We start from the raw sequence: 24,021 nt of genomic DNA, 5'->3' as shown, positions 1-24,021 counted from the left end.
ACTGACGAAACGTGACTGCACTGGCGAGGCGAGCGACAGCGCTGGCTGGGGGACAGTGCGCGCGACCGCCTGTCGCCATCGGACATCTCGGCGAGCGATAAGCGCGGCCGTCACGCAACGACAAGAACGGAGGGAAAATGCTAAACGCCGGGCGCGTGAAAATGAAGCCGGCCTTGACAATGGTGCACTCTCCCGTCGCCGCGGTCGGGTGTTGCCCCCAGCGCGGCGACCCAGCGGCCGCGCGAAAAACTTGCAACTCGCACCATTTTCTGTGTCGCGACACCACCGCCGGCCGACCCGTTAGCCGCGTGCACAGCGGTGCCCGTGGCACGAGATGCATCGAAGGAAGCAACTGCTATGCTGCCTCGCTCGTAAGCGGTGCACTCACGCTGCCGTCAGACCAGGCAGCGCGCTAACCGCACGCACGCGTCTCCGCGCGCGACTTCAGGCTGAACCGCGGCCGGCGAAGGGAAACCCCGGCAGCCGCGGCTTCGCGTTGTCCGAACGCCTCCGTCAACTTGCTTCCTCCTCCTGCCGTGGGCATCCCCGTCAGACGCGGGGCGGGTGCCCGACTGACGCGTGCGTGCGGTTATCGCACGAAATGGTATATATGCACGCGCGGGAGAGTACAACTAGACCTCATTGGAGAGCGGGACAGTGCACGGTGCCACGGAAGAAACTTCCGCCGCTGCGCCGAGGAACTGGGGTTGCGCCACTTCCGGAAGATGGGCCAGTCTGGCAGCGCAGGTATTGCACGGGTGCGAGCCCGAGCCAGATTTCCGTTACATCCCAGGCGGCCGCCGATGCGGCCGATTCCTGCAGTGGAAACGAGCTCCGGCAGTTTCTACCTGAATATGCTCCTACAGCCCGCTAAATCTCGTGAATTATTGCAACGCACATAAGATATGTATAAAATGCGAAAGCGTACAGTATAGCAAATTTTTCAAATATTTGTATCTGGATGCCGATTACAGCTGAGTCATGGTGCGTAGGCATGCCGGATATGTCTCATTAGTCGTAATTCGTTTCGTCAACCTTTTTTTTTCTTTCTTTTTTTCGCTCGATGAATCAGAAGTGCTACCTAGACATGCACTGGCTTTATTACCAGCTAGCTGCTCCCTTTAAGGGCTGGTCGTAGCGTACGTACCGCGTCACGGTGATTCTCAGCCTTCACTACAGCTTCCGCAACGCCCCTTCTCCCCCGCACGCACACACGCACGCGCGAGGAATGTCCGTACAAGTAAAACATTAATTAGAAAGTTCGGCAGAGAGAGAGAGAGAGAGAGAACAGAAACACTGTCGGCTCGACTTTCACTGTAATAAAGTGGGAAGAATGAGAAATCTTGCTATAACCGACACTTCAGTAAAAGCAGTGGTGCACAGCGAAACACTTCGGGTCAAGTGATACCGCGAACTTTTGTCGTTTCATGAATAATATTATTAGGTACAATTGCTCTTCTGCCTGAGCTACAAGAAAGAGAGAGAGAGAGATAACGAAAGAATGAATGAAATAAAGAAAAGAAGAAAGAAAGAAAGAATGAAAGAAAGAAACGAGGGTATAGTTGGGATCTGTGAACGACGAACACTGAATGCGCACTAAACACTTACCACCGCGAAAACAGAGAAATACAAAAGCACAATTGTCCTTACGAACGCCGAGACAGTATCATGCACAGTGGCATATATATATATATATATATATATATATATATATTGAAGGACAATTAACTTCAACCTATATATATATACAAAGGGTATAGTGCATTGTGGCACAAATTTATGTCCAGCGAAGATGCGCTCTCGCTTATGGCGATTACAGAAAGAACTGCAAAAAAAAAAAAAAAAATCGCGATACTTGCGCACGTATACTTTTCCCACGAACAACTATAACCGCATTGTCGGCCCGACTAAACTTTCGCTTAATGTTTTGTTTCTACACAATCGCGGAGGGCCCATGCAGAGTACAATATCGCCAGAGCAGCCTCCTGCACGCCCCCTCAATCGCCATTTACCGCTGCGGTCACCATAGAGCCTTTATATATATACATACATTCTCCGGCATACAAGAAACCACTGGGAGCGCGACCATATTCTTTCTCTATGGCGCGACAGCTTTCCTGGACAACGTACCCACTATACACCTTCATGGCCACAGCAGAGCGGAGGGAGCAGGTATACGCGGGCTTTACTGCCGCGCGGCCACAGTGTGGCGTGCCATATGACCCACATTCCGAGCGTAAGCAATAGCCGCAGCAGGGCTGAGCGAATGTCGAGCACTTTTCTTTCTGCATTACGCGCGGTCAAAAAAGATGCGCACAGAGCCACGATTGCGCTCTCCGGGGGTAGGACATGCGCGCAATCGTGACGGACCGTCGGCCGAAGGCGCACTGGCCGTGAAGGAAGGCCCAGATGGGTAGAGAGATGGCCACGTCCAGCGGGCTCCCTACGCATGCCTGTCTTGTCGGACCACATCGCGTAAGACAAAAGTAGCAGAAGGCTGAAGAAATATGCGCTCTGTCTGGCCCTCTCTCCGCGCTCGAATGCCTCCGATACATTTGGAATTGATTTTTTTTTTAACGTGGCAAGTTTGGGATACCCTTCTTTTGCAAGGAACGAAAGCGTCCACTAACCAACCGATGTATCCCATTTCAACTTGAACTTGCAACGTTACAACAAGCAGTGTGTTAATTGTAATGAGCGGTCGTGTGCGTGCCCTAGAGAAACGAGCAATGAGCGCAGTTTTCCAGCGTTTTTTTTTTTTTTTAAATTAGGGATGAAGACAAGTATATATGATCCAAAGACAACAAGAGACTTTGGCGCACTTGTTAAGAAAAAAAAAAAAAAAAGGGGACAAAGAAAACATCACTTGCTAAAGCTACCACTTCAAACGAGTCAGCAGTGCATGTCTCGTTCCTCTACTGTTAACAGTTGATACACCGCTGACAAGCTCCTAAATTCAATGTCTGCGTACTACATGCCGATACCCGAATAGGTTGCTTGGCGAGTTTGCTTCCTAAATAAGTGCAGGGGTGGGGCGTTGCACCAAACACTGCCGTCATTATACACGTCTGTAGGGCCGTGAGCTAACCTGTCCGATAAGACAACTACTTTAACGTGCCGTGTATAATACTATATGGCATATACTAGTTTGCGCATTAAAATGACTCATCCGCAGAAGGAATAAAATAGGAAGCGAAGATCGGTCGACAGGTTTACACTTAGTGAGAGCACAGTATATGCAAGAGTCGGCGAAGCGGCCACACAGATATGGAAAGAAATTTTGCTCGTCACTTCGACAACCATTTAGTATTACGGAAACGGTGCTTCGAACAGTTCAGTACACTCTACATAGTAGCGAAGGGAGTCGGTTTATGCGAGAGTAAGTGCTTGCCCCGTATTTAATTCCGTTGTGGAGAGCTTTTCGTGCACCCCCGGTGGAGTATACGTTCACTCGGATGGGGCACAAGTAGCGTAAACGCGATTCATCGGGGAGTACAAGAATTTGAAGAGATTGAGTCAAATATGGGACAAGCACTTACTCCCGCATAACGTACTCCCTTTGCTACTAGAGATGTAGAATTGCGTATAAGGCAGAGTAACGTGCTGACTTTATAGTGACTCGTATGTTATAACTGGCATATGCCCGTGCCCCGAGTGAAGCGGCAACAAGATGCGTACAGCCAAACTTGGCTAATTCGCAACATGTGTAGCACTATGCTGCAGTCACCCGTAAATCGCTTAAATTTTGCTTGCATCTACGTTACGTTTAGACATAGAAAGAAAATGACAAAATCATCATCAAAAAAAAAAAAAGCCCACGAATGTTACCATCATATTTAAGGTCCCAGAAGGATTTATTTTCTAGTTTAAATATATGAAAGTGTACACATCTATAAAGGTCACCGTGATATATGACTGTATACCGTGAGGTGCGTGCCCGTCCACTCATGACACTCGAATGGCGGTAACCTTCTAGAGGCGCGTATTTTCGCATTTCAAGGTTGGATCCGGGATTGATGATGTGTCGGTTATTTTCTTTTTTTTTTTGTATGGCGATATGGCGATCGGAGTATTTACACCTGCAACTTATGACATCACCTATAAATTGCTCACGTCAACTTTTCTCCGATCGACATAGCCGAAGTTGAAATGATTTAGATAGATAGAGATAGATAGACAGACAGACACAGACAGACACAGACAGACAGACAGACAGACAGACAGACAGACAGACAGACAGACAGACAGACAGACAGACAGACAGACAGACGGCCGCCATCGAAGGAAGGATACGTTCAGAACGACGAAACTCCTAGCGTCGACGAGCGCGTCGTCGAGTACCGCTACGGCGAAGGACGTACCGGACAGCATGCAGACAACGGCGCGAATAGGTCTCGGTGTCACCATGACTCGCCGAAGGCTGCGGGCCATGGCCAGCAGCGCACCACTGGGGTGCATCAACTTCGAGCTGGCTGAGGTTTGGGCGGCCCGACGCCCTGCGTCGAGTTGCGCGCTGCGATTAGCATTTGCCGGAAGGGCGAGTTGCTCGCGGCGGAAGTGAAAGCCGGAAGCCCGCAGAGGGGTGGCTTCTTCACGGCGCGCGCCTACCGCTTTCACGCACGCTTGGCGGCGCCCGGCCGTTTAGGCCGGCACAACGTCGTCGGACGTCGAGAGCTCGAGCGTTGCACCAGCCGTGAGCTCGTCTAACGTGGGGAGATCCATGCAAAAACAACACCGGCACATCACAATTTGTGCCCTTCCTGAGCCAAGTCCAAACTTGTTATGACAAAGCGACATCGACAGCAAAAAATAATGTTTTCGTTACATGCACGTAAGTATGCACGTAAATTGACGCACTTAAGGAAGCCGTAATATGGCGCGTCGGAGGTGCTCGCAAAAAGAAAGGGGGGGGGGGGGGGGGAAGAAATCGTAATAATAAAATTTTTAAAAATGAGTAATCCATTTTACTACAACCCAAAATGCTCCAATAAAAGAAAATATGAATAAAAGAAAGCACCCCTTGAGGCTTATTGGAGCCGCGTTAAAGAAAGCAAATGCACAATACACATTACAATTATTGTTGGGGGACAACAGAAGCCCTAAACGGCGCAATTTTCTAAGAGGTTCTCAAAGTGAACAACGCTATGCGTTGAAAAACGCACCGTCGCGAAATCGGCGCCTTGTTATAAATAAGCGCGTAATGCCACGCGCATTTTCAATGTCGGTTTTCAATTTAAGACATATATATATACGTACACTTTTTTTAACCTTCTGGGTAAGGGGTAGGGATGGCTAGGTCGGCTGACCTCTGGGGCTGTCCTCATTAAATGATAATTACGCATCGCTAGTTCCCGGCTCGTGTACCTATGAGTTGCTTTCACTGCACTGCGCGAGTGCTTCGCGCTTTGGTGCCAAAATTTTGGCGAACAAAATTTTAGGCGATTTTTTCATTAACTACACAATTCAGCTTTAATTACCAAAATTTCTACGTCGAGCGAGCAAGAGTACTATCCTTGGCGTAAAGTATTTGTTGTTATACTGCAGACAGCTCCCGTTTGAGTAGGGTGAAGCGCGAGAGAAGGGACAATGCGAGGCTACTACTGACAACTGTGAACGTTTGCAGGGAAAGATTTTTTTTTCGCTGCAGCAGGAAAATGCGCACATGCGCCCAAGACTCGCCGAAACCAGCAACAAACAAGGCAGGCAAGGAGATACAGCAAAAGTTGCTAACAGCGCGTGCATAATCTCTTCATGAAACGTGCAAAAATGGGAAGCGCGTGTACTCTGTATCAACTGCGCACAACTGGCACACGAGGTATAACAGACGAGAGGCATTTAAAAAAAAAAAGTAAGAAAACCCAGAAGTAAAGGATCAGCTTAGCTAAGGCTTCCTATGAATCGCGCTTCTTTGTTTATAACTGCCACCGAAGCGACGCTAACGCACGTATAAGATTTAGAATTTTTTATTAACACCACTTCCAAAAGCTCGCATTCTAATTTAGTTATTCCACGGCCTACAACTTCCGCATTCTTCAACCGCGGATAGCAAGAGCAACTTTTGTGAACAAAGTGGCAAATCACAGCTCCTGTTATTTGTATACTGATGATCGTGTAGCGGCGACATGGTCCTCCCGTTTCTGGGGTATTTGCGCCGAAGAAAAAAAAAAGAGAGGAGGTATAGTTCTGAACAAGTTTCTGTCTCATTTGTGCCTGTATGGTTTTGTTGTATTCCAATGTGACTATGCTTTACGATCCGGTTCACTACGAATAGTCCTTGAGTTCTGTGAGAGAGAATAAATACACTGTGCTCTTTTCTCAGTCTGCTATGGAGGCTCTGTATTTTTCTTATTTAGCCTTTCAGTATACGTTTCACGGTTATTTTCAGGCTACAGTTGCTTCGGCTTTTGAGAATTGTCTTATTCACGCATAAATGCGATGCGCACTTACATATATATTTTTTAAGAGAAAGCTATCTGTACAAACTGTTTGCCTCGCAGTCTTTTGAAGGTTCGGGATGCCCAATTTTTGCTGTCTTCCCGAAGGATTATATAGTTCACGTGACAGCGCTGCATATTTTTCTGTGATCTCGGGTGACCGACGATCGCATTCAAGTCGCACACCTTTCTAATGCAGTTTCATTGCAAAGTGCACTGCAACTTTCTGAACAAATCACTACAGAGTTTCAATGGGCACATAAAAGTGGCAGTGGAACCCAGCAGGGTTTCGGGAACAAAGCCACACTTGGCACACGGCCGCGACTCTCCGACAACTGGAAGTAGTCGTGTATTGCGTTCTTGCGTATATTACGTCAGTTGGCGTGCTTTCCATATATCGTTCCAGCGCGTCATATGTCGGGTTTACGTGGAAAGATCGGTGCTTCTCAGCACCGCTGAACTGCGGCTGCAACCAGGTCTACGTTGCCTACTAGGCGGCGCAAACCGGACGGAATCCCTGGAAGGCTTTCTTCTCAATCTCCCTGCATTTACCGAGCCCCAGTTCCGTTTATTCTGATGTTACACGTGAAATCCACACGCGAATTCACACTCTTCTTATTTTAAGGAGCGGCATTAATCGAGGCTAAACTTGCTGCACGACGACCCCGGTGGGTGAATCTGACGTCGGCGGGTCGTGACTCATGAACTTCGGGAACAGACAATGCCGACAAACGAAGCGGCGTGTCGCAAGGCGAAATGGAAAATAAATTCCTGACAGGAGAAGGTCATGCCCAGAGCCCATAACAAGAACGGCGGCGCTCGGGTTGACAGGTCGGAAACATACCGAGCTTGTGGGACAAGGGTGACGCCGATGTATGCGTATAATCGCGGCCTGACGCGCGCCGGCACGACCTGCGGCCCGTTCCTACGGACCCAGTGGGATTTGAATGCGCGCTCGCAGCACATACAGGAAAAGGCAGAATCGACACAATGCGAAAAACCAACAAGAATGAGAGAGAGAGAAAAAAAAAGCAGGGGGTGAGAATATTATTCTGTCAGACATGCGAATATTCTTTTAGACTTATATATTCACGAAACAAGGCGCTTACTCTGACACCCAGGTTAAGGGTGCGGCTTCCATCCACCGCATAGGTTGCACCGTGCGGTCCTGTGCGGATTTCATTTCTCACTTCGTACTAAGCGGAGTCCGGCGCTACTGCACGTTGAACAGTCCAGTCTAAAATACGTGCACTGGGGTGTCATGCACTGGGGTGTGCATGCACAGAAACACTTCGAATGAAGCAATATTTCGTATAAAGCGATTTCGTTATAACGTGAGTTAACTGCATATAATTTGTTGCGGCCTGTTTTGTTCACATACGAACTGCTGTTAAGACTACAAAACGGGTACGGGCCGCAGCACACGCATCTCCAGAAAACGCTAAGTAAAGCAAATACGTGCGCGCAGCTGAAACACCCACGCGTTAAAGACACAATTTTTTTTCTTCCTTTTCTTTATGACGAGACCGGCAGGGTGCCGATTCAATAATCTTCGTGCGAGTACCTCAGTAACGCGTAGGCACACTCTTACTCAACGGCGACTCTGTCCTTTCAAGGTATGCAACACGGGCTTGCTTTCGGTCTACTGGTTCAAACGGAAGCACATAGCTTCGGAGGGTCCGAATGAAGACAGAAGCCCATTATCACCGAGAGCGTCAAGTACCGCCCCCACAAGAAACAATAACATTTCCGGCCGCGTCCACCGGCAGCCACGCAGAACGTCCACGCAAGCGTACGGTTCCCCAAGAGAGGACGGCACTGCACTTTCGCCGTTAGTGGGAAAGGGCTGTCCCGGCCCGCCCGCACTTTTCGTGAGTCACGGCCAGAGAGGCCAGCTGCCGCGGCTTCCAGGGATGGCAGCGAATACCACCGGGCTCTCCTTGTGGGCGGCAAAGTCAAGGGAGCGTCCGCGCCGCCACTCACGCGCGCAGCAGAGGCGGCGGCACGCGCGCTCTCGTGGGCGCCGCCGCGCAGGGGAAGCCCGCCGCTGATCGCGGAGAGCCGCGCCCCAAAGCGACAGCGCGCCCACGAGAGCGCCCAAAATGGCTGCTGTTGGCGCGCGCCGCTGCCTCCAACGGTGCTCAGTGGCGGCTCCGCTCAGACCCCGCAGATTGTGCAACAAAGTCGTATTTGTAGGCGAAAACTTGCCGAAACCACCAATTTCGTTAAATCGAGGTCTCGTGTATATTTTCGGCACGGTACACAATTTTCCGCAACAACAACAACAATAATAATAATCTGAGAGAACAGCCACTTAATTCTACATATGCCGATTAGACGGCAGAGATGAGATGTTCGGCTGTGCAAAGAAGTTAACTTCTCTGCAGAGCCTCAGCTGTACATTTCTGAAGTACATATTCTCTGCATTGCTTAAGTGCTTTAGAGCGTGAGAACGACCCGCATGACGCGTGCATGCGTCGCAAGAACAGTTTAGGTATAATATATATATATATATATATATATAAACGAGAAGAAAGGGGGTTAACCGAGGGGCCCGATTTGTATTAGTTAAGCCAACAAACATTGACACCAAGGACAGCATAGGGGATTAATGGAAAGCTGGTCCACCAGCCGAAACGTCAGTGAAATACACTGTGCATATCAACGTATGTCGTACTCTTTATTCTTCATTATAATATATAATAGCGAAGAAGCATTTGCTGCACATAATCTTCTCTTCAGTGACGCTGCACTATGCAGAAAAGCCAACTTAAGCGTTACATTACTCATTTGCACGCGAACATGCGGCGATCCAAGCTGCGCGCATTTGGAAAGTTTAACTTATAGTTCAGTGGAAACCCGCAAGGTGGGGGGGGGGGGTAATTCATAAAGGGAAAATGTGACATCCACCCAATCGTAGCAAATTGCTACAGCGAAAACCTAAACGGGTTCCTCGAAGGAAAGCCTCGCAGTTGGAGAAAAATTCGTCCTCGTCCGGGACTCGAACCGCCTTTCCGGTGCAGCCGCTCTACCATCTGAGCTAACCAGGTGGCTAGCAGATGGCAGGGCGAAATAGAATTTGTCAACAACTCCAAGCAAACGCGAGTTTGACGTAATAGTTCTGCGGAAACCCGGAAGGTGGAGATAAGTAATTAATTAAAGGAAAATGAGACATCCACCCAATTAAGGGAAATGAAACATCCACCCAGAAGCCTGCGAGGCTTTTCTTCCAAGGAACCCGTATGGTTTTCCTTTGGAGCAATTGCTACGATTGGGTGGGTGTGTCAGTTTCCATTAATTAAATAGTTTAACTACAGCATTACTGCTCACTAAGACTTATTCACTGTGGGTCGCAAGCAGTGTGTGCCATAGCTAATTGGGTAAGAGCACTGTGCAGGAAATCTAACCGCTAACTTGTTCTTTTGGCTACAGTTTTATTTTTTTACATCTCTTTACAACCAATTAAGTTTTTATTTCTCTCTACTTAGACATGCGCACATCGATTAAAAGGCTTACATATGGCACTTTCTATAGGCAATGTCGAACTGACCTAAAAAGTTATACATCGTCCCATAGTCAGACCTGGACAGTATTTTGTAAAGACTGTTCTTATGATTCATTCCTTCTGCCATTCTTGCAGGATTGATAGTTGGTCAAGTAGTTGGTATACGTTAACATATTTCGTTGCAGCGTACAAGTAACGCCCAGACAAGAAAAAAGCGCAGTCTTGTGTTTCTTGTCGACGCCTGCGTCTTTTCGTGCTGCATGCAACGAAATGTTTCTGCCATTCATCAGCAGCGTAGAAGGTATCGGTCACTCGGCAGGACGGGTGGTACAAGAACTGAATACAATGGCGAGCAAGATAATCCTTACAAAATATGGTCCCTGGTGTTTAACAAATTGCGCATGGCCATTGGCAGTCTTTAAAGCTTAAAGTGATAAGAAGCACCTACTTTAAAAAAAATTAAATTATGGGGTTTTACGTGCCAAAACCACTTTCTGATTATGAGGCACGCCGTAGTGAGGGACTCCGGAAATTTCGACCACCTGGGGTTCTTTAATGTGCACCTAACTCTAAGTACACGGGTGTTTTCGCATTTCACCCTCATCGAAATGCGGCCGCCGTGGCCGGGATTCGATCCCGCGACCTCGTGCAAGAAGCACCTACTTAACAATGTGCAAAAGAAAACTGAGACACTGTTGGCAGGTGGGCATTTACAAGAGAACAGACAAAAATGGCAAACTGACAAGCCTGAATCGTAAATAGAAAACACCAACATAAATTGCTCACATTATGTGGAAAACAAAGGGCTCATGATTATCAACATGTGTATCAAACAGTTAAATCTGATTTCCATTCTATGGTAACCATTTCTAATAATTATAGAGCTAACTTGACGTGCAGTATATACATTGGTGTGCCAAATAAATTTCGCCAATGGTAAAAACAATAACGGCATGCTATGTGCGAACGGCGATCACTGTATGTTGATGGCCGTTGTTCATGCTATTTCTATGTATTTAAGCGTAACGAGCATCGAGTGACACTCTTGTTTCTTGCGACTCACTTCCGGTTCACCTCCTGAGACAACTGAGGAGGAAATCAGGAAAAAAATAGTACAGTACAAAATTCATGGGTTCTATTATAGATATGATATCAGATCATAAGTTTAGTAATAAGCTGAGTTACTGAAGTGCCTGGAATAATTAGAATTAATTAGAAATCATTGATTGCCACACAACAAAGCGCACAATCGTATACGTTATGGAGACTTGCGACGTGAGCAGGACTTTGGCGAAATTCCTGGGAACCCAAAAGTACAAAGCGGTAGTAATGATGTCACACGCAAAAATGTGGCATATTTAACCGGCTAATTAATCGAAAACAGTTGCCTCCGAGTTCAGTTCGTGCTTTGCGTTTGCCTAAAGTTAACCTAAAAAACACCAACGCCGAGGTGCGAGTGCCACTAAGAGCCACCTAAGTCAAAAATTAGGGTCGCCTAACATTTTTTTTTTTTTTTTCATTTCGCAAATAATTTCTTTTAGCTAACGTTTAATGAAATTACCTAATCGACAAGGCGACAATGCAAAAGCTGTGCAAGGTGTTGGGAAATGACCAATAACAATGTTTAAAGCAACCTATGTCTTATGCGGTCCTTTTTCCAAGGAACAAAAGGAATCCAGCAAAATTTTAGAAATATCACATGACAAGGCGTTAACGCGCAAGCGAAAGCAGCGGTCTGAAAAGTAAACCTCATCTAGTACACAGTGGATCTTATGCACTCTCAGATATACGGCTTCGTGCTTGATGAGGATAGAAGATGCGCCCCGGAGGCTATAATCACACGTCGGCGAAAGAGCGCGGCTGCTTGTTCCCAGTGTGATAACTTAGGCCTGTATTTGACAAGGTTTACGCTTGAGAGCGCTGAAATCTCTACCGCGTTGTCACGTGGTATCAAAAAAATTTTTGTGGGTTTTTTCACTGAGGTGAATCTACATCAATTAGCCCAAATTGGAGTTCCTCACTTACTTTAAACAATGTTATCAGTGATTTCTCGACATCCTCCACAACTGCGGCGAGCATTGGCGTAACCGAGCGAACGAGCACAGTGAAGGATGAAAGAGCGAACGCTGAGCGCAGCGGGGGATGAAAGACACGAGGGGGAAAGCGGAGGAGGGTGCAGCACAACCACGAGGCAGAAAGCAGAGGAGGAGGGTATGGCGAACGCGTGAGAAGAAAAGGGTAATGCCGCGACGATAGCTACGAGATGGCGCCAGGGTAGCGCGTGCCGTATGGCCACAAGTTCAGTTCAGTTTGACTGGGAGGTTGTCTGCTTGAGTGACTGCTGTGAATCGCGCCCACGTGTCACCCACACGCTGCCTCTCGCGATCTCCAGATTAGCGAGGCAGTCACGCCACACTTCACTTCGTTTGCAACGTGCCGCATGAGACAGATTGTCCGCGCCAGCCAATATATCGCTAAATGAAAGCACGTATAGAGCTGCACTCAAATTTCGAGTTAGGGAGTATAGTAATCGTTGCTGAATTTTTTTCCTTTCGAATTTATTCTTTTTTTTATACATTCATTTCTTCATAGCAATTCGTCTTATGTGACGGACGGACAGGTTTTCTTGTTGGGTAGGCATAGAAATGCTTACACATTTAAAACTTCATTTGTCATGAGGGGCAGTACTTGTGTGTCAGTATTACTTCACTCGTGGGGTGGCTGTACTGCATTGTTGAGAAAGACGAAATTGCTATGGTTGGGCACTCGGGAAGGACAGCCCTCCGCTTCTCTTGCCACCCCCTCCCTCTGTGGCAGCTGCGGAAGAGGAGGATGGCAGTAGACTTCCATGCCGGCGCTCACACCGCTGGAGACAACACATATATGACGAGTCAGCTTACATGTATAGCAATCTATACTACCTCTATGGATGTGCTAGTTAACGGCTCTGTTCTCTACAGAAGTGCGCAATGAAACAACAAACGCTAGCTAAATATCAACGCTGCAACAAATATGCCTTCGATTGCATCATTCCATTTATAAAGTGAACAGCCTTCTAGAATCGTTTGGCAATTCGCTTACATTGACAATCATCATCAATGTTTTCTACTCAACTTGTTTTATTAGTCCCACATACTGTGCAAACCTTTCATCAGTTTTAGAAAGCTAGTTTTCTCAAAAGCCTAGTAGCTAAAAAAAAAAAACCTAAACAGTAAAGGAACTTTGTAACGCAGACAGCAAATTCTTTGCCTCAAAGTTTTATTCTTTACACTTTACCAATATTGTTCTGTCGGGGATAGACTTATTCGATGACATCTTTTTTCTACAGGCCTCCCTCTGGAATTCGGTCCCTTTAAGGCCTGTTAAGGCCTGTTACGTCTCAACACCACAAAAGCGTTAAAATGGACGATTGCCACGTGTCAAAACCACCACCCCTTGTATCCAGACATCAACGCGTGGACACCGACTGTGATGGGTCCTACGAAGGGTGCTCACCCAATTACCTGGAAACCTGAGCAAAGGATGAAAAGAAGGGAACGACGACAACGAACTGAGAGGCATAGTTAATTAGACGTTTGCAATGAGTCCAGCCACCCCCCCTCCTATCCAGACATCAATTCAGCGTGGACACCGACTCAAAGACCCTCACCCTGCCCTTTAACTAGCAGCCTGAGCGAAGGGAAAAAAGGGAGGAACAACGTCGACGACTTGAGAGGCACAGGTTGCTTTCTTGACACATATTCCAAACCAGTCTCTTCAGAGGTGGAGTTACTGTGGATTATTGTGAGCCTCAGCATGGTATCACAACGGAGTCGATGATGGTGATTTGCTGCTGGACAACCTTGAGATTCCCTAGTCAACTAACCTAGGAAAGACGATGGTATTAAAAGCCGAGACTTTTTGAGAGTGAGGACAGAGGGTCCTGATGTGAACTGAGACGATTAACTTGCTCCTGCATGGAGTTGGCTTCTGTACTGGAGCTGTGTAACTAAGCTAAATAAACCCTTTTTCCTTCATTTTCTACAACCTGACATAGTAGCCGATGGGCTTGGTGGATTCCATGCCCTGAACACCACTCTAGCCGCAACAGGCCCTCCATACATGTTTCTGCCGATCAGGTGGTGCATGGATGGAGAGGTTCTAAGTCCCTTCAGAGCAACTACGTTCACTCAATTTTCAATATTCCTTTCTGGTGGGTGTACTGGAAAGACATGAATGAGACCAAATGATCTGAGGAGCTTCTAGACGCTTACTTTATAAAGAGGCTCAAAAGTGAATGTGTTGGTGCATCCTCATTAAATTAATCAGAAGAGGAGCTCTCATAATTTAACAACTATGTGATCAATGCCATAAGCATACCTACAGAGAACTGAAACATCTCACTCCTGCATTGCTTGCAGGCTCAGTATAATAAGCGCAGTTGTAGGTATCAGTAGGTCCAGCACTGTTGTGCAGTCATACATTTTTGTTATGTGCTGCAGTTATAGTTGCTCCATTACTTGTCAACTTGTTGAAGCTGCACCAAGTAAATGTTAGCTTCTTTCGCGTGAACAGCAAGACCTATTACATTCATCTCTGCACAAAACCATTTGTAGACTACGCCCATAGTGGAGTTATGTGTTAGGAGCATCCTTATAGCATTTTGTAAGAAGTGTGAAAGCGTTATTTCATTTGTTTTTTAATAGTCACAACGCTACCTCATGAGTGAGGTAGCACTGACACCAAACAACTGGTGCTACTATATTTGCATTCAAAATCACTAGAGGTCGCTCCTTAGCAAGAAAGAGACAGAGAGCGAGCAACCTGAGACAGCACATCCCATTATGTGTGAAAACATGCTGTGACCATAATGTGTTGTTTCTCCCCTTTCGCCACTACCCCTACAGTTGCATGCTTCAACATGCGGCAAGCTACACCACCAAACGACTGAGCACTACAAGAAAGCCAGCTTGTCGAGGTCTAACGGAGTGAGAGAGGAAATTTTATACAGATGAATGTGAGACTGCAGGTGCAGCATTCTTTGAGCAACCGGTAACTGCCGCGGCGTGCATCTCGTCCTTCAGGGTAGCTCATGACACTCCCAATGTAACGTAGAGCTATCCTATGGTGGGTGATCAATTGCAGCGATGCACATGCGCCTGTGCAGGTAGGCCGTGTGCAGCGTTACACTGCACTGTAATCGTACCGTTATCAGCATTGTTTTTGCTACTTTGCTAGTCGTCATAAATTCCTTCTATATTATTATAGTCATGCAACATTATTTAGTTTTCATGCAAATGATGGTCTATGTAAAGTACACTTGCACAGCATGTATAAGTAAAAAGAAAAAAAAATGCTGCAATTGTGGCTTCAGCGCTTTCAAAGTTATGAACTGGCAGTGACATGTTGTGCCACAATGGGACATTATTAATTATTGGCAGGCAACAATTATAACTGTCTGCACACTATCAAAGCTATAATCGTGTATCCTTGCTTCTTTTCATAATGTTGAACAACACATCATCACAGGAAAGGTGTAAAACATTCCTTGAGAAAGGAGTTGCCATAGTCTAATCAAATCTGAAGAGCACAGCGGCGCTAATGCGTATCGTCACCAAATGATCCATGGCTAGTGCCATATTTTAATGACTGTGAAGGCCTATTCAAATAATAAATTACATCTTTGGACAGACATTTCATTAAATGTTGGACAATCTAATCGATTCGTGCATAATATTTGTGGAACAAGCCTTTTGTGTCAAAAAGAACTGATCGAACTAAACCAGTTAGGTTTGAACCAGTGGTGGTGATGAAGCACTGTAAATGAACTAGGTCAAATCAAAATGGTGCCTTCCACAAAATAGTATGCCAAAATTTTTGAACTGTATGAAACATAACAGAAATTTGTTGCCCACAATATATACAAAAACTAGAATACGAGGTGTTTTCTCCATACTCCTAAAAATAATTAGCGCTTTGAGTACATGTTAAATTCTAGAAGAAATGAAGAAAGAAAAGGAACACAAGGAGAAAGAGAGAGAGAGAGTAAGAGTCCAGTGCTTGTCACAGCTTAAATTTTACTTGGAGGACTCTGGAAAATTTTGAGTTCATGAGGATGGCTAGCACGCCGAAGGTGTGGGCTCTGTTCAGGATAACTCATTTGAGCACTTTCAATTTGCACTTGCTGGCTTCGGGCCATTTTGCATCTAGAAGTGAAAGAAAAAGATAAGGAGTTACATTGCTTCACAAAAACTTAATCCTTGTTTTATTTTTCCACATTCATGCTGCACATGACAAAAACATGTGATCAGTACATGTTACCTTAATATTACTACTTAAGTTATATCATTAAGTTAATCTTCAATGTACAGACTAAACACCTTGGAAGTTTAGGCATGGTCAAAGTGGCAGGGTCTCCATGTGATGTAAGTTGCAAAAAGATCTTGCCTTAGGGACAACTCAAGGAAAATTTATTCTATCTGAGAGTTACTCATAGTGAGTAAGCTATAAGATATAAAGTTGTACTCATACTGAGAAGGAAAAGCTAGTACGTGATAGACCTACTCGTAGAAAGGCACTTTCGACTGGAAAATGTGTACGAAAATTTATGGTGACTGACTAACGGTTCTGCCTGCAAAAGAGAAATTGAGAGAATTCGACCATTACAACAACTGTGGTAATTCCTGCTGTGAATCAAGTAGGGAAAAAAGAAAACACGATAGTCGAACGAATTATCATCTGTTGACATAGATAGCAAAAGCTAAGCAGGCTTAGAGAAATACCTAAATAGCCTAGAGACAGAAACAGTGCTGCTCTACAGTGCAAGTTACATTAATAGGAACATTGCATGCTCAATATTCTCAGATATAATAATCAGCCTGATTAATTTTAAGACAGGCTGATTTTTTTATTACAATGGTGCTCTACAGTGCAAGTTGCATTAATAACAACACTGCATGCTCGATATTCTGAAATATAATAATCAGCCTGGTTACTTTTAAGACTTTCATAAGCTGAGGACTAAAACAGTAACTCAAGTTACTGATGAGAAGCTAAGTACGGGAATGCACATAAAATTCCACGTAAAAGCCCACTCATGCCTCAGCCTCATCAGAGTTCAAGAAGTGCAGTCCAATAATAGTCAAAATGCATCGAAGCATTTGTCAGTAATTTATTGAAGTGCAGGAATATCAGAACATCTGACGACTCTTGAGACACCAGCACTGTCTCGCAGTTTACAAAGGGTTGGCTTTAGAATGTTCCTGCTGAGGACAACTTTGTAGACAGCACTACAGCAAGAGAAGCAGGATTTATGATAAGCAAGCTGTCAAGAGGTGAAGAGCTACCATATGGTTTAGTATTCATTAGAGGAATGCCAAATGTGCAATAGTTCCAAGCTATGCAAGAGCACATTTTTCATTCCTCAATTTGTTTGTTTTTACATAAAATCCACTCAAATATGTGTGTGTGCATGCGTGTGCATAACGATTGCCTTTTCAATAGCCACAATAGCAATTTTTGGAAGACCTGCGCACTGTTCCTGAGAATGCTGTAAAAAGGAGCCCCGGTACATGTACCCACCAACTCAATTTCCCTCTATAGGATGCTTTCATTCCACGAAGTGAATGAGAAAAATACCGCAGACTTAGAGGAAAACACTTCAATGAAAATAAAAATGAGAACTTTTAGACACACTTAAAGTAACCTCAACAATGCTGAACCGCTATTTTGTCATTGCTAGCTTTACAGTGCTTTCATGACATTTGTTAGCCCTTTGCTGGACATGATCCGAGAACTAAACACATCACTTTTAGTAGTCGAGTATGCAGCTATCAGTTATATTATTTGAAGAAAATGCAAAGCTTATACTAATAAGCATAAACTAACATAAAATCGAAAATTATGATAGAGTAATATCTCGACCATTTGAAATCTCTTAATTCGAATTGATGGATAATTCAAACGGCTCTATTGGTCCCCGACAAAGTCCAATTTATTTGAATAAAGAAAAGCTCCAGCGAACTTGAACTCCAGAAACCGCGCAACGCATATTTAGAACAAAGTTCCTCTCTCCCATGGACGGCCTTTCGGCCAAACTTGAGCCAAAGGTGAAGCTTCGATGCATTTCTAGCTACCTTAATGTCGCATGTCATAAAAAAGTCACAGTTTCGCACGACAGGCGAAACATTGATTGCGATAGCGAATTGTTAGACAGCTAACGAAGTAAGGTTAGTCGTTTGATAAGCTGGATAAATTGCTGTAAACATTCGCTTACTAGCTAAATTAACAAGCACGTTGTCACATGCGCACAGGCAAACACGAACACATTTCACTCGATGACCACGGACACTTGCTGTGAGAACACTGGCGTGATGAAAAGGGCAGAAGCTGCGAGCGAATTCCCCATCGAGCAACTTCTCACTTCAATGCGAACTAAGTGCGCAAGAACACAGTGCCCACGAAGCCATCAGCTATGTCAAGGTCTGCTATAGCCTTCGAGCCCAGCACAGATTGCCTCGAAAATAGGATGCGCACGGCCGCACTCAGCTGCCACAGCTGGAGTAGAAGAGGAGGTGCGCACTAACCTGGCCCCTTCACCCATTCTAACGCACGCACATCTCCCTGCTCCCCCCCTCCCCCCTCCCCTCTTATGCAGGTGAGAAGACACTGCCGCATCAAGTCACCATCCTTCTCGATTCATACTCACAAGCTTTCGCTCGCACTTACAGCATGCAGGGCATGGCCGCGATGTTATCGCACTTGGACTTTACAGGAAACATGGCGGTGACACCGACGGCGAAAATTCACTTGCTATCGCAATAAACTGACAAGAAAGAAGGCACGGGGAGCCAATACCAAACAGGAGCAAGCAGAACGGCACGCGGCCTCATTTTCATCCAGCTTAAATAGAGCAATAGGAGCCCCCTAGCTTAATCACGTTACCATGAGCTCACCTGCGCCCTCTCCGCCAACCACACGCTTGATCTCGTTACTGCACGCTCACCTACGCCCCCCTCCTCTCCCTCACAGCACACGTTCCATCACGTGTTCCATCACGCTGCCACCAACATTAGGTTGGGTTGTGCATGACAGAGGACGGCGCGCATCAAGCCACCATCCATCTCGGCTCACCCTCCCATGCTTTTCCTCACACCAACAGAGAACAGGGCACAAGGCGCGATCTTATCGCATTTGGACTTATTATGGAACATAGGCTGCCGGCACATGCCATCGGGTGCCGATGTATGAAAGATAACTTTTTCAATGCGAGCCCAATGATGAGGTGGCTTTGTGCGCTGCTCAGGCGCTACATTTAAAGAGGCTCTAGTTAGTTCGAACTCCCGCTTCATTCTAATAAATTACCGGTCCCTTTCGAGTACGAATGAATGAGATTCTACTGTACATATGGCGTGCACAGATAACACTAAGTTTCAAGCCACAAAATCCTTTTTAATCACAAGTTTTGATTCTCATATAAAAACATTAGTTGTTCCACCTTTACTTACTGCAAGAAGAGGTGCTTTCTACTGCAAGAACATTACAGTTTGTTAGAAGCAAGGAATTTAGCAGCATATATACATGAAATAAAATTTTAATATGTACACAAAACAACTAGTGCTGCTGACTTCTCTGTCTTAGAATGTGTGCCTATATATTGTACTCGCTCGTAACTTTGTACAATCTACAAGGTGCTTGCCAGCAGCCATTGCTTTGAATGTGTACATGTGTCTGTAATTCCCAATAAGTGCTAAACAGCTGCATTGCCTTTCATAAATAGCCACTCGTGTTGCGCTGTTTCACTGCACAAGTGTGTGTGTTGATTGGTTTGACATTAACAATTGCTGCTCATACTTGTGTTTGTGCACATGGCACTATCCCCATGTATGTACGGCTGTGGCATGTCTTGCGATTTATTGCTGAGTCATGGTGGTGCCTTGGCTAGCGCCATGGCACCTTGCCAGCACCACTTTTGCAGCACTCATTCAAATTCAGCTCTGAACCTGTTTCACTCAGCGCTCTAGCCTCGAACAAATTAATAAATTCAACACTAAAGAGCCAAAATTTCCCAAATTGTTGAGAGTTTTGGGTCATAAAACAATGCACACATCTTGGTGAAACCAGGTTGCCGATTCAAAGTATCTAATTATCTGAGTTAATGAGGGCCAAATTAACAAGCTTTTATTGCTGTTCCAGATCAGATTGGTGGTTGCAGATGGCCCAGCAATGCTTGCTTCACAGCCAACAAAGTTTTAAATAACACCACCACATGCAAACAACATTTATAGTTCAAAAGTGGTTGCATGCACAGCATTGAATACAAGATTAACAAACTAATTAAAGCATGTGGCCTACATGTACAATGCGGAATGTGGAATAACAATAAGTTCTCACCCAGGTGAAAATGTTCAACTGGAATCCAACTGGTTCCAACTGGTATTGACTGGGACCAACTGGTCCCAGTTACAGGTCAACTGGTCCCAGTTAGAAACCAACTGGGATGCAACTGGTTCCAGTTGGGATTCAACTGGAATCATCTCCAGTTGTACTGGAAGCAAATGGTCCCAGTTGGGATGCAACTGGAACGCAACTGGAACCATTACCAGTTGTACTGGAAGCAAATGGTCCCAGTTGGGATCCAACTGGAACCTGAACCAGCTGTACTGGAAGCAAGTGGTTCCATTTGGATTCCGACTGGAACTTTGACCAGTTGTATAGTAGCAACTGGTAGTAGTTGGGATCTGTACTCGTACAACTGTTAACATAAAAAAGTTAAGCGGTATAATGCTGCAACGAGGGCGACATTAGAGATAGGTTTTATCTGACACGCGATTTATTTATATGGATAACTGAATCGTGCAGGATCCTGTTGAGTAAATGTGGAGCACATTGCCTTGACACGTACGCGTGCTTTAGTTTCAGCGCACTAAATTTGTGAATGTTGGCCCTAATTTTTAGTTGTCCAAAGAGGCATTGGTTCGTCTCATGACGTTTAACCGCTGCGTGCCTGACCGACACCGCGGTGTTATGGTAATGTTGCACCAACTTTGTGCTGCTGACGTTGCCTAGCTAAGCGCTAGTGAGCTGTATGGCATTTGGTGGCAGCACGGCGATTACTTCCCTACGACAAAAGAAAAAAAAAGAAAAGAAAATGCTCCGCAGCGCATAGAGCTACACAACGCACGCTTACTACGCGTCAATGGCCAGTCTAGTACACTCTTCCACACGGCGAAAGAATAATATGATGCTTACACCATGCTTACACCGACCGTGCTCTACCATGACCACAACAACCGCCATTCTGAAAAAAAAAAACATTAGTTGCGTATCTTCTCATGATTCGGCTGAAACCTCTATGGCTCAAACAATAATAATGATATAGCAATAAATTTAAATTATGTCAAATAAAAGTGAAATAAAATTGTTATCTCACATAGATAGCGTAATATTTATTAATAGCGAGAAACTTCACAAATACGAAACTGTGGAAACGTGACGGCGTAGTTCGGCAGCCATATTAACAGCAAGCTATTCGAGCGAGGCATGGAGCGAGGCGTGCGCGGTTGTGAAGATTTTTCTAGAGGAACCTGTGGTGTCATTGCCTGCGTAACCTCAATTAAGTAGTATTAGTGTTGGACATTTTCACCTTTGGAAGACGGCATGATTACAGGCCAATGGATGGCACCTGTTTTTAACACCGACTAAGCGGCTTTGTGGACCCATCGTGTGTGGATTGACGTGCGCACTTTTCCTGCTCTTGATTCTGCCATTTGGAGGTAATTATATATTGAACTTATTTATGTTTCGAGTGCAAGTGTTTCTTTATCACAAAGGTGTCAATACTGCAGCACGTTGTCGTTGACTCGAGTGTTCTACTACGTGACGTTTATACACATCAATGCTTGCGAGCTTGGTGCTTGTTCTTGAGCCCCATGATCTGCGAGTCAAACGCGTCTGTTTTTTTTTCCTTTCTTTCATGTAACTTGCCGAAGGTTCCGGCGTAAACGATGGTGCCCGCATTACTTCCAGAAAGTACTACACAATTCGTGTCGCGCATACAATCTGATTACTCTAGGTTAGGCGGTAACATATATACACAACAAATAGAATCAACGATAACATTCCAGTAAGTTACAGCCATGCAGGTGCGCCTTGCGCAGAGCGATACACTTAAGTGGCCAGTGGGTGAGTGCAGTTACCGAGAAAAGTTCACGTGTCAATACGAACCAGTGTCGTGCAAGGCTTGTGCTTTGAATAGCAAATAGAAGTATTAAGCGTATACTGGCGCGCTCCTGTAGCTCTGCCTAACGTGTAACAGAAGCGCATACACTACTGATACACATGTCTGTATGATGAATAAGCATAATTGCTTTTATGAAGTGGTTGCCTTTTTACTGAATGCATATAAATATTTATTTCAGATGGTGATGTGCAAGAGTTACGAAATGTGTAAACGTGTGCAAGGTCATCAAGGGAGCATTCAAGATGTTTCATCGCTAAACACAAGCTCAAGTGTTCCAATAAATGTCATTTCAACACCAAGCTGCTTCGGCTGCGTAAAGTTCACTGAACCGGCTGGTTCTTTGCGACACACGATGGCAACCACAAAAAGCATACAAGCTATGGCCAGCTTGAATCCCAGTATGTAAACGTTTACCAGTGGTTCCTGCTGGCCATGGCTCACTATCCCTGTTGCACAGTCGATGCCAGTTGCAATAGGAACTGGAACCTGTTCCGATGTGGACCAACTGGGACCAGTTGCAAAGAGGCCAACTGGGACCAGTTGCAATGGGAACCAACTGGGACCAGTTGCAATGGGGACCAACTGGGACCAGTTGCAATGGGGACCAACTGGGACCAGTTGCAATGGGGACCAACTGGGACCAGTTGCAATGGGGATCAACTGGGACCAGTTGCAATGGGGACCAACTGGGACCAGTTGCAATGGGGACCAACTGGGAATTGTTCCATAAACCAGTTGAACTGGAACCAGTTGCATTCCCAGTTGGAAATTTTCACCTGGGTCTCTCCATTGCTTCTCAAAACCTTAGCTCACTGTTGAACGTTATGTAAGAACAATAATAGCTTTCTCACCAGAACTGAAGCCCATACAAAGCACATTCCTCATTTTTATTATTTGCTAGTATCCAATGCCCCAAAATTTCAACATTATAGAGTTCAGGCCAAAGTGGATACTGAATGGCATAGTATTTAATCAAACATTAAAAAAATTCAGACATTCGTACACTTTGTGTTTAGCATATTACTTGTACATTTCTGACATGGATACTTTCACAAAAATATGTGTCCGAGAGTTTAGAAACATCCTACCCAAGAACGAAGGAAATGGATTTACTTTTACCACTGTCCAGCTAAGCTGCTCTAGCCAGTCGGACATACTGTCACTTACATGTTTTTTCTCACTGCTGCCCTAGAGTAATATGCAGCAGCCTGGGGACAGTGACATGTTGCAAACATTACAATTTAACTGTTAATGGGCTACCTTTGAACTTTTTTTTAACACTGTCCATGCCATGAGCACCTGCCCCCTAAAATAGTTCACACTGAGTGAACACTAGGTCTAGAAGAACACAAAGCACCATAGAAAAAAAAAAAAAGTAGCTTCTTCGTTTAAGCTGCAGTCTAAGGCAGACTTCAATTATACTGTTTGAACAGATAAGCCAAAATGCTCAAGTAGACATGCAGTCTGCCGCTAGCCAAGCTGGAAATTTCTTGCACAAAAAATGTTTGCACTGGAAATATGACTCCTGTTTGTGAATTGCAGTAACAACTAACCACTGATTTCTATATATATTCATATAGAACTTATGGCGATTACTTCATTTAGCACAAATATTTGGAAGAAGAATGCTGTAAAGCCCTTGTTGTGTAAGTCAGTGCTTTCTCATATTATAAATACTATAAGTAAGAAGTCCAGTTGTTAGTTAAATTGGGTCTAGTGGTGCAAATGTAACTAAGGCTGTGCTGTGCAAAACATAAGGTGTTGTAAAATCAAATTAGAAGCATCAAAAGCTGTGTTGCTCTATAGCTTGTGTAAAATGCACGTCAGGTAATGGCACTAGAGGATCATCTTCTAAAACTAAA

At 45.2% G+C, this 24,021-nt stretch overlaps 1 protein-coding gene and 1 long non-coding RNA gene across 2 annotated transcripts in view; one reads left to right on the top strand and one right to left on the bottom strand.

The window, feature by feature from the left end:
* spir (spire type actin nucleation factor) overlaps positions 1-24,021 on the bottom strand; it is a 226,912-nt gene that overhangs the window by 47,355 nt on the left and 155,536 nt on the right. The window lies entirely within an intron of this gene.
* On the top strand, positions 20,315-22,458 carry LOC140216094 (uncharacterized). The gene is made up of 2 exons (XR_011892751.1): positions 20,315-21,692; positions 22,338-22,458. It is a non-coding gene; the product is annotated as an uncharacterized lncRNA (long non-coding RNA).

Source organism: Dermacentor andersoni, chromosome 1 (assembly GCF_023375885.2).
Source record: "Dermacentor andersoni chromosome 1, qqDerAnde1_hic_scaffold, whole genome shotgun sequence".
Lineage (NCBI taxonomy): Eukaryota > Metazoa > Arthropoda > Arachnida > Ixodida > Ixodidae > Dermacentor > Dermacentor andersoni.
The sequence above is the reverse complement of the archived record's forward strand: the minus strand, read 5'-3'. Positions and strand labels throughout refer to the sequence as shown.